The following is a 12,921-nucleotide window of genomic DNA, read 5'->3' as shown; positions in this document are numbered from 1 at the left end:
GGATGGAGAGCATTTGTGGACAGCGGTTTTCAGTTCTTTCCACAGATTCTTGATTGGATTCAGGTCTGGACTTTGACTTGGCCATTCTAACACCTGGATATGTTTATTTTTTAACCATTCCATTGTAGATTTTGCTTTATGTTTTGGATCATTGTCTTGTTGGAAGACAAATCTCCGTCCCAGTCTCAGGTCTTTTGCAGACTCCATCAGGACCATTTCTTCCAGAATGGTCCTGTATTCTTATTTTCAATGACAGCCTTGGAACAGTGGGTTAACTGCCTGTTCAGGGGCAGAATGACAGATTTGTAGCTTGTCAGCTCAGGGGTTTGAACTTGCAACCTTCCGGTTACTAGTCCAACACTCTAACCACTAGGCTACGCTGCCGCCACACTCTGACAGGGCTCCAGTTCCTCTGTGGAGATGGGCAAACCTTCCAGAAGGACAATCCTCTCTGCAGCACTCCACAAATCTGGCCTTTACGGTAGAGTGGCCAGACGGAAGCTACTCCTCAGTAAAATGGCACATGACAGCCCGCTGGGAGTTTGCCAAAAGGCACCTAAAGACTGAGAATGAAACCAAGATTGAACTCTTTGACCTGAATGCCAAGCATCACGTCTGGAGAAAACCTGGCACCATCCCTACGGTGAAGCATGGTGGTGACAGCATCATGCTTGTGGGGGTGTTTTTCAGCAGCAGGGACTGGGAGACTAGCCAGGGAAGGGAAAGATGAATGGAGCAAAGTACAGAAAGTACAGATGCTGGACTTGAACCCGATCAAACATCTCTGGAGAGACCTGAAAATAGCTGTGCAGCAACGCTCCCCATCCAACCTGACAGAGTTTTGGAGGATCTGCAGAGAAGAATGTGAGAAACTCCCCGAATACAGGCGTGCCGGGTTCCGAGCGTCATACCCAAGAGGCTGTAATCGCGGCCAAAGGTGCTTCAACAAAGTACTGATTAAAGGGTCTCAATACTTGTGTAAATGTCATATTCCATTTTTTTGGTTCATACATTTGGTAGCATTTCTAAAAACCTGTTTTTGCTTTGTCATTATGGTGTATTGTGTGTAGATTGTTTTTTTCCCCTCATCAATCTAATCCATTTTAGAATAAGGCTTTAAGGTAACAAAATGTGGAATGTGAAATGTGGAAGTTAAGGTGTCTGAATATGTTCCAAATGCACTGTAGGTAGGGATAAAGTGACTCGGCAGCAGGATAGACAGTAAACAGGAACAAACTATTTTTTTAAAACAACTTACAATAGAGCACGCTGGGAAATATGACAATGATGGGTGTGGTTTTGATTCAACTCTGGTTATTAACACCAACACTGCGGTTATTTTACACCACTGAGTGATAAATTTAACACCTGAATCAACAGGAGAAATGTTACACTGATAAAAGCAACACTAATTAACACTGGCCAATGTGCTTTGTGTTATGAAAGGGAAACATCTGCAGCTTCAGTGTAGTAAGCCTACTTTCTGCTTTGGGCCCTATTCCAAACTAGTGCACTAAATAGGAATAGGGTGCCATTTGGGACTTAGATATAATTACCTGCGAGGGGGGACTTGTGATCTTTTGAATTATTCTGTACTTCATTTTCTATCCCACCATTCAAAATGCAACATGAATATGGATTGCTACGAAGATCCATCTTTAAAAAATCTCCCAGGCCCATAAATTATACAACTTTGGTCCATATAGGGGATGGGGCGTGGATGGCGAGGCACAAGTGGATCTCTTTCATTGCCTATCCCCTCCGTCAGCAGCCCCAGTCTCGACCCTGGCTGTGAAGTGTCGGGGCTAATTGAATCGACTGCTCTTTGGAGCTGAAATGGGGGAGAAAGAAGAAAAAGAAGTAGGCCTACACTTGTTATCTTGTGAACCCCTCAAACATGTAAAAGATAGGAATCGCTTGCATGTCAGCAGTATGAGATGGAATTAACAATAGATTTTTTTTTTTTATTGTTGCAAAGGTTATTAGGGCTGATAGACAGGGGTAATTATGGAAATGATCTCCCCGGTTCTGCAGAATGTTTTCCCGCTTCCATACGGACTAGAGAGCCATTCAATCAGCCCCTCTCGTGGGAAAGTTCAGCCATAACTGCAAGTGTACCAGCAAGATCTAATTAAGCAAAGAGATTCCATTAGTATTTATAGCCTAAAGGAATTTGTAAAAGTACAGAGCCAGTGAAGTTATATGGGACTGAATAGAGTATAATTATTGGTTAATGACAAAGGCCATAGAAGACATGGGTGTTGAATAGATCATTGAATGGTGTTAAGAATGAACAAAAATTCAGGAGAGGGCCAGACTTGAAAGCAACACTTAACTAGTTGCCTTGAACGCAGCGCGATAGCAACTCAACAAGCACCAGCTGCTACTAATTGCCAATCAGCCTCCATGCCTGTTTGCATCACTTTAACTAGTTGACTTGAACAGAGCTCCTCAACAAGCATCAGCTCATTGCTAATCACACCTCCACACCTGTCCTCACTCTCCTTAATCACAACTACCGCCTTACTTAAACCTGGGGCGCCTTACTTAAACCTGGGGCGGCAGGTAGCCAGCCTAGTGGTTAAGAGCAATAGGATCAGTAACTGATTCAACTAGGTGAAAAATCTGTCGCTCTGCCCTTGAGCAAACCCTAATTGGTCCTGTAAGGCATTCTGGATAAGAGCATCTGCTAAATGATTTACATTTGGAAATGTAATCATTATTTCAAACAGTTTCTACTCACGTTTCTGTTGGAGAGATTTAAGGTAGGTCCCTCCCTGTTTGCTCAACCTGTCCAATAGAAACTCTTTTTTTCGTTGCAAACTGGAACTGTTTGGAGTAAAGATTACACCCCTGACCAAACTAACAGTCCTCTCTTTTGCATTGCAGGACACTGCATTACTGGCCTTAGGCTCTGCATGGTCAATCTGACATTGCAGTGGCTGTACAGAAGTCGAAGAGCTCATACGTCTTGTGCTTAGGAGCGCTGTCCTAAACATCCAATAATTTCGTCTGCACCGCACCACTCGTAGTGATTCAGGGCTAATCTTGATAGCCATCCAGCTAATTACAAACAACTAGCTGAAAGACAAGACCTTACCTCATCTGAGATGTGGCGTCATTTTCCTAGTGCTTGACGTAAGAGCTCACCCAAGAGCGCATGACGTAGGACTGCATCGTTTTCCCACAAGGATCCCATCGCAAATCTAACCATTGCTCCCCAGACAAATTAGCCTACATTTAGGCTGTTTATGTGTATTTCACATGTTGAGGTAGAAATCGGAGTATAATGCTTGTACGGATGTCAACTCCAATACATGTTCATGTCATTAATCAACTGTATTACAGGTTTTTTTTTAACTACAGTTAACTACCAACACCTATTTCTGTATGCTAGCTATGCTACCAGCTTATATGAATGGGAGTTAGCATTTAGTAGTCACTTAAATCTGGAAAAACTTCTAAATGTTACGCATCAAAAACAGCCAAATATATCCAAATCATTGTGGGCCTGTTACAATGACGGATTTGACAAATATCCACTGTTAACGTGGATTTAACGTTTATCGATTTCTTTATCGCATCCCCATTGCCTTCCCGATCTCTTTCCAGTAGTTCAAACAAATTGTTGTCTTTGAAATCCCTAAACATCATCATAAAGATGTTTTTTTTCTGGTAGCCTTTCCTCAAAATTATCAATTTAAGGTAGTGAGTTTCTGTTTATACGGGAGTTTATTTGTTTATAAAGCATGTATCACCATTACGTCCCCGATCTCTTTCCAGGAGTTCAAACTAATTTCGGTGTCTTTGAAATGCCTACGCAAGGTATCAAATGTTTATTTTTATTTTTTTTGTAAAATTGTTATCCTTCCCACAAAATAATGATCCATGTTTGTCATGGAAGTCAATTTGTGTTTTATACAGGATGTAAGCCACCCGCGTCTACCTTCAACCAATCATGTCAATACAGAGCTATATGGAGCCCTCAGCATTGTTACAAAATGTGGAAGGCGCACAGCAATGCTTGATTTGGCCACAGCAAGCCTCTGGAGTCTTCGATTGCATCACACCCTCTATATGGAGCCTCTGTTCTACATTTCCAGATCAAGCATAAATGGGCTTTTAATCTGCAGCCCTCTGCTTCATCCGGTCCATTCTCATTCCCCTCCTGAATCCTCATTCTCACATCCATTCAATTTCTTCAGTAAATATTCTAAACCCATTTAAATGGCTGGTCCTTAAAGTTGTGAATTGCATCTTTGAAGGGAAAGCTGGGGTGAAGTAAAATGCTAATGGTCTTGTGAGTGACTTTGGACTCTATATGGATCCGTGTGTTGTTGCTTTAGGAGAGTATAAGCCTGTAACACACACATAAAGTATATGCCAATATGGATGATAACATGCATGTAAATACAGTGGGGAGAACAAGTATTTGATACACTGACGATTTTGCAGGTTTTCCTACTTACAAAGCATGTAGAGGTCTGTAATTTATCATAGGTACACTTCAACTGTGAGAGACGGAATCTAAAACAAAGATCCAGAAAATCACATTGTACGGTTTTTAAGTAATTAATTTGCATTTTATTGCATGACAAGTATTTGATCACCTACCAACCAGTAAGAATTCAGACTCTCAACAACTGTTGACGCAATTATTAGAAAATGGAAGAAGTTCAAGATGACGGGTCTATCACCCTCGGTCTGGGGCTCCATGCAAGATCTCACCTCGTGGGGCATCAATGATCATGAGGAAGGTGAGGGATCAGCCCAGAACTACACGGCAGGACCTGGTTAATGACCTGAAGAGAGCTGGGACCACACTCTCAAAGAAAACCATTAGTAACACACTACACACTACGCCGTCATGGATTAAAATCCTGCAGCGCACGCAAGGTCCCCCTGCTCAAGCCAGCGCATGTCCAGGCCCGTCTGAAGTTTGCCAATGACCATCTGGATGATCCAGAGGAGGAATGGGAGAAGGTCATGTGGTCTGATGAGACAAAAATAGAGCTTTTTGGTCTAAACTCCACTTGCTGTGTTTGGAGGAAGAAGGATGAGTACACCCCCAAAAACATCACATCCCAACCGTGAAGCATGGAGGTGGGAACATCATTCTTTGGGGATGCTTTTCTGCAAAGGGGACAGGACGACTGCACCGTATTGAGGGGAGGATGGATGGGGCCATGTATCGCGAGATCTTGGCCAACAACCTCCTTCCCTCAGTAAGAGCATTGAAGATGGGTCGTGGCTGGGTCTTCCAGCATGACAATGAACCGAAACACACAGCCAGGGCAACTAAGGAGTGGCTCCGTAAGAAGCATCTCAAGGCCCTGGAGTGTCTTAGCCAGTCTCCAGACCTGAACCCAATAGAAAATCTTTGGAGGGAGCTGAAAGTCCGTATTGCCCAGCGACAGCCCCGAAACCTGAAGGATCTGGAGAAGGTCTGTATGGAGGAGTGGGCCAAAATCCCTGCTGCAGTTTGTGCAAACCTGGTCAAGAACTACAGGAAACGTATGATCTCTGTAATTGCAAACAAAGGTTTCTGTATCAAATGTTAAGTTCTGCTTTTCTGATGTATCAAATACTTACAGTGGAGCAAAAAAGTATTTAGTCAGCCACCAATTGTGCAAGTTATCCCACTTAAAAAGAAGAGAGATGCCTTTAATTTTCATCATAGGTACACTTCAACTATGACAGACAAAATGAGAAAAAAATCCAGAAAATCACATTGTGGGATTTTTAATGAATTTATTTGCAAATTATCGTGGAAAATAAGTATTTGGTCACCTACAAACAAGCAAGATTTCTGGCTCTCCCAGACCTGTAACTTCTTCTTTAAGAGGCTTCTCTGTCCTCCACTTGTTACCTGTATTAATGGCACCTGTTTGAACTTGTTATCAGTATAAAAGACACCTGTCCACAACCTTAAACAGTCACACTCCAAACTCCACTATGGCCAAGACCAAAGAGCTGTCAAAGGACACCAGAAACCAAATTGTAGACCTGCACCAAGCTGGGAAGACTGAATCTGCAATAGGTAAGCAGCTTGGTTCGAAGAAATCTACTGTGGGAGCAATTATTACCCAAAGGGCTCACATTCTTGATGTCTACCCTTACTAAAGGTGGGTGACGTAGTGTCCCCATGAGTGACAGAATACTGAGCCAATCACGGTGCAATGCTCCTATTTTCTGCTGGCCTGCCCATCCACCACAGAAAGCACTGAGCTCGGCTGAAACACCTACATTTTGGAGCTGCCTGTTTGTGTATGTGACACGTATTAATGGCAAAATAACATGTAAAACAGGCAAGTCCCCCAAAAATGTTTGGGCTTGATATATATATTTTTTTTTTATTTATTGAAAATGATTTGATCTCTGCCCCACTTGAACAGGAAGGTGGCACTGCTGTATTTTGCCAGTATGAGCTAAATTTTTTCAGAGTTCCCAGTTGTCTCACTGAAGTCTGAGATTTCCGAGTTTCCAGTTGTTTTGAACGCGGCAGAATGTTTATCATTTTAAGCTTCGAAAAGAGACCCTTAAACCCAGACTTGAACCACAACCCTCTCCACCGAATACCAGGGGAAGCAAAATAGTGATTGCTTTGCAAAGCTTTAAGTTAGCCACTGATTCCTTCCAAACCATGCATTGTTGAATTTGTGATTTCCAACTTGTTGTGTTATGGTTATGTACAATGGCTGATGAGCATGAATAACGTTTTATCTATAATTTCTCTTCACATGACAAGGATTGAAAAGGATTTGCCAGTAGATTGTCGACATGAAATATGATGACTGCTTGTCTAGCTTGCTAGCTGAGATTTTGAAAGTACGATGTTGACATCAGTCCAATCAAAGCTACGGTAGATATAACTTGATTTGACGCCATTTTATCTGTGGCCAATGACCTTGAGGCACTTCTAATGTAAATCTATGGCAGCACCCAAAGGGGTTTGAACTTTCCAGCTCTCCCTGTAGATTTTGCAGTAGTGTGTCCCCAATTGGTGGCTGACTAACGTAGTGTCCCCATGAGTGACAGAACACTGAGCCATTCACGGCGCAACTGGAGAACATTACCAACCCCTAAGCTCTGTATTTTCCGCTCGCTGCCCCTCCACCACAGAAAGCACTGAGCTAGGTTGAAACACCTGCATTTTGGAGCTGCCTTACTCAAGAATGCAAAAAAGAGATTGTTTGCAAACTGATAAGTGACTCGTATTAATGCCAAGTTAACATTCAAAACATGTTGGGCTTAAAACAGGTGGGGCTCTGCCAGTGCATAGAGATAGTGGAAACATCCTTATTAGTATCATCATTATTATTGTCCAGTTCCCCTACCCATTCCCCAAACTACCTTGAGTCAGTAAGTGTGCTCTCCAACTGCAGTGGGTCTATTCAAACCCCGCTGCAGTGAGGTTCTGAGAACGTTTTACTCTGGCTCCTTTAAAGTTTTCCTGTAAGGTTTTATTAATGCTGTGAGAACGGAAATGAGGGTTTTATTTTGAGGTGTTTTTAATAACTTAACCTTCCCTCACTGTTTCAATAAGAAGTTGTATTAACACTGCCAGCTTATTTGGGGTTAACTTTTTTTTAAACTCCAAGCACAGATAGGACACATGGAAATTAATTTCCTTGGGCATTACTCATGCAAACACATTTTTTATTTTTTATTGTGACATGGCATCAGTGAGATTCGACCCTATAATCTTTTGCTGGAATTAATCCAGTAAGCCACCAAGATGAAGCTAGCATACCATGTTATTTTTTACACATACAAAGCTGTTCATTTTAGTCTATTCAAACGGGCCCCATTTCAAAGGAAACAAGCACTCATTGAGATCAGGTGGGGTCAATTAGTGGGGCGCGGCCAACCCACCTGAACACACTTAACAACAGAGGATAGAGAGAGTTTTGTTACTGAGAACGGAATGTATATGTTTTAAAGTAACATTCTTAGATGTTCTCTGAATGTTACCAAAGTTTTCTAGTGTTTTTTTTTTTTATGGAAGGTTTTCTTAAAATAGCGTTAAGAATGTCATTAGAATCTTCGGCAACACTTTACTTAACACCTTATGACATATTCATAACCATGTCAGAATATGTCATAACAGCTGACATAACTTCTCATAATATGGTCATAACATTTTCATGACCCATATATTTACAACTGTTGCGACATATATTGCGTTATTTCATGGCTGGTTATCACACCTATGTAAGTGTCAAAACTCACATTTATTCAAATTAGTTTTGTCCCTGCCAAGAGGTTTCCTATTGTTTTAAAAGTTTGTTTCTTAAATCCTTTGATGTTTTAATGAATTCTTTAGTCATGTTTTTTCATCATATTTGAAATAACTTGTAGAAAATACACTTTACGACACTGTCATGAAGCATTATTACCATCCTGTTTCACTTTACTTGGACTAAGAAAATACATTTTAAGACACTGTCAAGAAGCATTATAAATGTCATAATCATATAAGCCAGATAGGCCTATCACATACATGCCCATATATCAGTCATCTGTCAAAAATAAGGTGTCTTGTCCTGGTCCTGAAATCTGCTCCTGCATTCATCCCAGTTATCAGCAACAGAGCATCGGAGTAGGTACATGTCTGACATTAATGTGTGCCCAATTACAATGATCATTTATTAAGGTCAATTAAATACATACAATGCATTCAGAAAGTATTCAGACCCCTTCCCCTTTTTCCACATTTTGTTACATTACAGCCTTATCCTAAAATGGATTAAATAAAAAATGTTCCTCATCAGTCTACCCAATAATGACACATTGAAAACAGGTTTTTAGAAATGTTTCCAAATGTATTAAAAATAAAAAACATAAATACCTTATTTACATAAGTATTCAGAACCTTTGCTATGAGAATCGAAAAATGAGCTCATGTGCATCCTGTTTCCATTGATCATCCTTGAGATGTTTCTACAACTTGATTGGAGTCCACCTGTGGTAAATTCAATTGATTTGACATGATCTGGAAAGGCACACACCTGTCTATATAAGGTCCCCCAGTTGACAGTGCATGTCAGAGCAAAAACCAAGCCGTGAGGTCAAAGGAATGGACCGTAGAGCTCTGAGACAGGATTGTGTCGAGGCACAGATCTGGGGAAGGGTACCAAAACATCTGTGAAGCATGGAAGGTCCCCAAGAACACAGTGGCCCCCATCATTCTTAAATGGAAAAAGTTTGGAACCCCCAAGACTCTTCCTAGAGCTGGCCACCAGGCCAAACTGAGCAATCAGGAGAGAAGGGCCTTGGTCAGGGAGTTGACCAAGAACCCGATTGTCACACTGATAGAGGTCCAGAGTTCCTCTGTGGAGATGCGAGAACCTTCCAAAAGGACAACCATCTCTGCAGAACTACACCAATTAGGCCTTTATGGTAGAGTGGCCAGAAGCCACTCCTCAGTAAAAGGCACATGACAGCCCGCATGGAGTTTGCCATGTAACCAAGATTGAACTCTTTCGCCTGAATGCCAAGCGTCACGTCTGGAGGAAAACTGGCACCATCCCCCTATGGTGAAGCATGGTTGTGGCAGCATCATGCTGTGGGATGTTTTTCAGAGGCAGGGACTGTGAGACTAGTCAGGATCAATGGAAAGATGAATGTAGCAAAGTACAGAAAGATCCTTGATGAAAACCTGCTCCAGGGGGCTCAACACCTCAGACTGGGGGCGAAGGTTCGCCTTTCAACAGGACAATGACTCTAAGAACACAGCCAAGACAATGCAGGAGTGTCTTCGGGACAAGTCTCTGAATGTCCTTGAGTTTATTTTTTAAACATTTGCAAACATTATTTTTTAAACTTTTTGCTTTGTCAAAGGGGTCTGAATACTTTCCAAATGCACTGTATATATACAATACCAGTCAAAATTCCAGGGTTTCCTTTATGTTTACTATTTTCTACATTGTAGAATAATAGTGAAGAAATCAGAACTATGAAATAACACATATGGAATCATGTAGTAACCAAAAAATGTGTTAAATAAATTCAAACATGTTTTATATTTGAGATTCTTCAAAGTAGCCACACTTTGCTTTGATAACAGCTTTGCACGCCCTTGGCATTCTCTCCACCAGCTTCATCAGGCAGTCATCTGGAATACATTTCAGTTAACAGGTTTGCCCTGTTAACCTCTCTGCGCACGGAACCCGGTAGCGGGATGAAATTCCACAACATACGGTGGTGATCTTAAACATTCATGAAAATACAAGTGTCTCACATGGGTCGAAAGCCTAGAATATTGCTAATCCAACTGCGCTGTCAGATTTAAAAAAGGATTTACTGCGAAAGAATACGATGCGATTATCTGAGGATAGAGCCCCATAAAAAACAACTATTTCAACCAGCACAGGCGCAACAAAATCACAAACTGCAATAAAATAAATTGTTTACCTTTGACGATCTTCCTCTGTTTGCAATCCCATTGTTACACAATGAATGGTCTATTGTTTGATCAAATCCATTTTTATAGCCTAACACGAAACATTTTGTGAACCGCTTGTGTCGTTAATTCCGTCTCATTCCATTTTCGACGACACACTCGAGGTAAATACACACATAGAATGTGACTTTTCCAGTCATGTTTGGTTTCATTGCAATCAACTGGTTTGTTTGTAACACAACCAAACCTGATGGGTCATTTCGCGGGATGTATTGACTGAAAGAAACCAATTTGAAGACAACAAGAAATGACATCATTGTGCACCAATGATATGACCGCTGTTTCATTGATTGACTGTATTTTAACCCAATGACCACTGATCATCTTGAAATCTTGCTGGGTAGATCGCCAATGAGCTGAGGTAAACGGCAATATGTAATGTTTATGTGTTGGAAGACCAACCCATGTAGTAAACTCCAGCGTAACGAGGGTCATTCGCCATTGAAGTTTCATACTGGAAGGAGCAAAGCATGTTGCGCACAGCGTTGTTTTGGTAAAGCGCATATTCAGCTGTTTATATATCAATCAGTATGGCGACTAAGTCAGGGAAAACTCAATCTAAGTCTAGATATACAGATGTACACACAATTTTCGAAGAAATTGATCGAGGACGATTCATTTAGCGATTCCCAAATGGAGGAATATTTTTTGAATGGAGAGGACATCGTTTTGGACTGGTAAGTTCTTCTCATGCTAATGCTGTTGTTTGAAATTAATAATATAAAATATTATTTGTGAAATGAAATAGCCTCTTTGAGGCTGTTGAGGGGAGGGCAGGCCCACAACAATGGCCAAAGTGAAATGGAGACAGTAGATACAGCTGGTCTGTTGTAATATATTAAAGATAGTAGATCTAGCTGGTCTGTCATAATATAATAGAGACAGTAGATCTAGCTGAAATGTCATAATATAAATGAGACATCTAGCAGGTCTATAATAATATATTCAACCTTATGTTCCCTGTACTCTATATATATCTGTTTATTATACCTGTTGATACAGGGCTCATATGTGAAACTATTCTAACTGAACATTTTCTTTCACAGTGACACTGACTCCGAATGGGAGCCCCCAGTGCCAAGGTGTCCATCCCCCACTGAAGCTGGTTCATCCAGCTCCTGCCACAAGTGATGTTCATCTGCCCAAATGTATTTCTGCAGGCATCGATGTGCTATGGCACCTGGCATCAGCAGCATAATATTGTGAAGAGGACTGAGGGTCTTCCAAATATTGAAAGTGTTATTTTGTAAATGTATAATTTTTTTTCTTAATTTTGTTTGGGGTGGGGGGTGTTGGAATACCATTTTGGTATTTTGTATATAGGTATTGCATTCAAAATGTATAACTTCACAAATTTGGCCACTTGGGTACATTTGGGTTACTTGTGTGGGACACCTGGGTGACTTCATGATAAATAGCACACTCATTTTGGAAGTTATCATTCTGAAACTTTGCACAAGTACTGTTGCCCTCTTGTGTTTTTCACTGAAATTGTCCCCATCATCCTATCTGAATGTTTGTTTTATCTTGTTCATTTTAAAGATGATGACACAACAATAAAAAGAAAACAACGTATGTTTTTTTTTCATTGTATTATCTAAACCAGATCTATTGTGTTATATTCTCCTACATTCAATTCACATTTACACAAACTTCAGAGTGTTTTATTTCAAATGGTACCAAGAATATGCATATCATTGGTTCTGTGCCTGAGCTACAGGCTGTTAGATTTGGTTATGTCTTCAGGCGGAAATTGAAAAAAGTAGGAGGGTAGCCACACTTTGCTTTGATAAGAGCTTTGCACGACCTTGGCATTCTCTCCACCAGCTTCATGAGGTAGTCATCTGGAATACATTTCAGTTAACAGGTTTTCCTTGTTAAAAGTTAATTTGTGTAATTTATTTCCTTCATGCATTTGAGCCAATCAGTTGTGTTGTGTCAAGGTAGGGGTGGTATACAAAAGATAGCCCTATTTGGTAAAAGACCAAGTCCATATTATGGCAAGAACAGCTCAAATAAGCAAAGAGAAACGACAGTCCATCATTACTTTAAGACATGAAAGTCAGTCAATGCGGAGAATTTCAAGAACTTTGAAAGCTTCTTCAAGTGCAGTCGCAAACACCATCAAGTGCTGTCATTTAACTGGCTCACACCTCCTCCTCCATGCTTCACGGTGGGAACCATACATGCAGAGATCATCCGTTCACCTACAAAGACATGGCAGTTGTAATCAAAAATCTCACATTTGGACTCATCAAACCTAAGGACAGATTTCCACCAGTCTAATGTCCATTGCTTGTGTTTCTTGGCCCAAGCAAGTCTCTTTTTCTTACTGTTGTCCTTTAGTTGTAGTTTATTGGCAGCAATACGACCATAAAGGCTGATAAAGCCCTGATTCACGCAGTCTCCTCTGAACAGTAATGTTGACATGTGTCTGTTACTTGAACTCTGTGAAG

The 12,921-nt window shown here is 40.9% G+C and overlaps 1 long non-coding RNA gene across 1 annotated transcript; it reads left to right on the top strand.

Annotated features, from left to right (window-relative positions):
* The first annotated feature begins 2,547 nt into the window (after positions 1 to 2,547).
* Positions 2,548 to 4,460, top strand: LOC118358689 (uncharacterized). The gene is made up of 3 exons (XR_004820507.2): positions 2,548 to 2,765; positions 2,890 to 3,825; positions 3,925 to 4,460. It is a non-coding gene; the product is annotated as an uncharacterized LOC118358689 (long non-coding RNA).
* The last annotated feature ends 8,461 nt before the right edge of the window (positions 4,461 to 12,921 follow it).

Source organism: Oncorhynchus keta, chromosome 26 (assembly GCF_023373465.1).
Source record: "Oncorhynchus keta strain PuntledgeMale-10-30-2019 chromosome 26, Oket_V2, whole genome shotgun sequence".
Taxonomy (NCBI): domain Eukaryota; kingdom Metazoa; phylum Chordata; class Actinopteri; order Salmoniformes; family Salmonidae; genus Oncorhynchus; species Oncorhynchus keta.
Note: the sequence above shows the minus strand (reverse complement) of the source record. Positions and strands in the feature narration are given on the sequence as shown.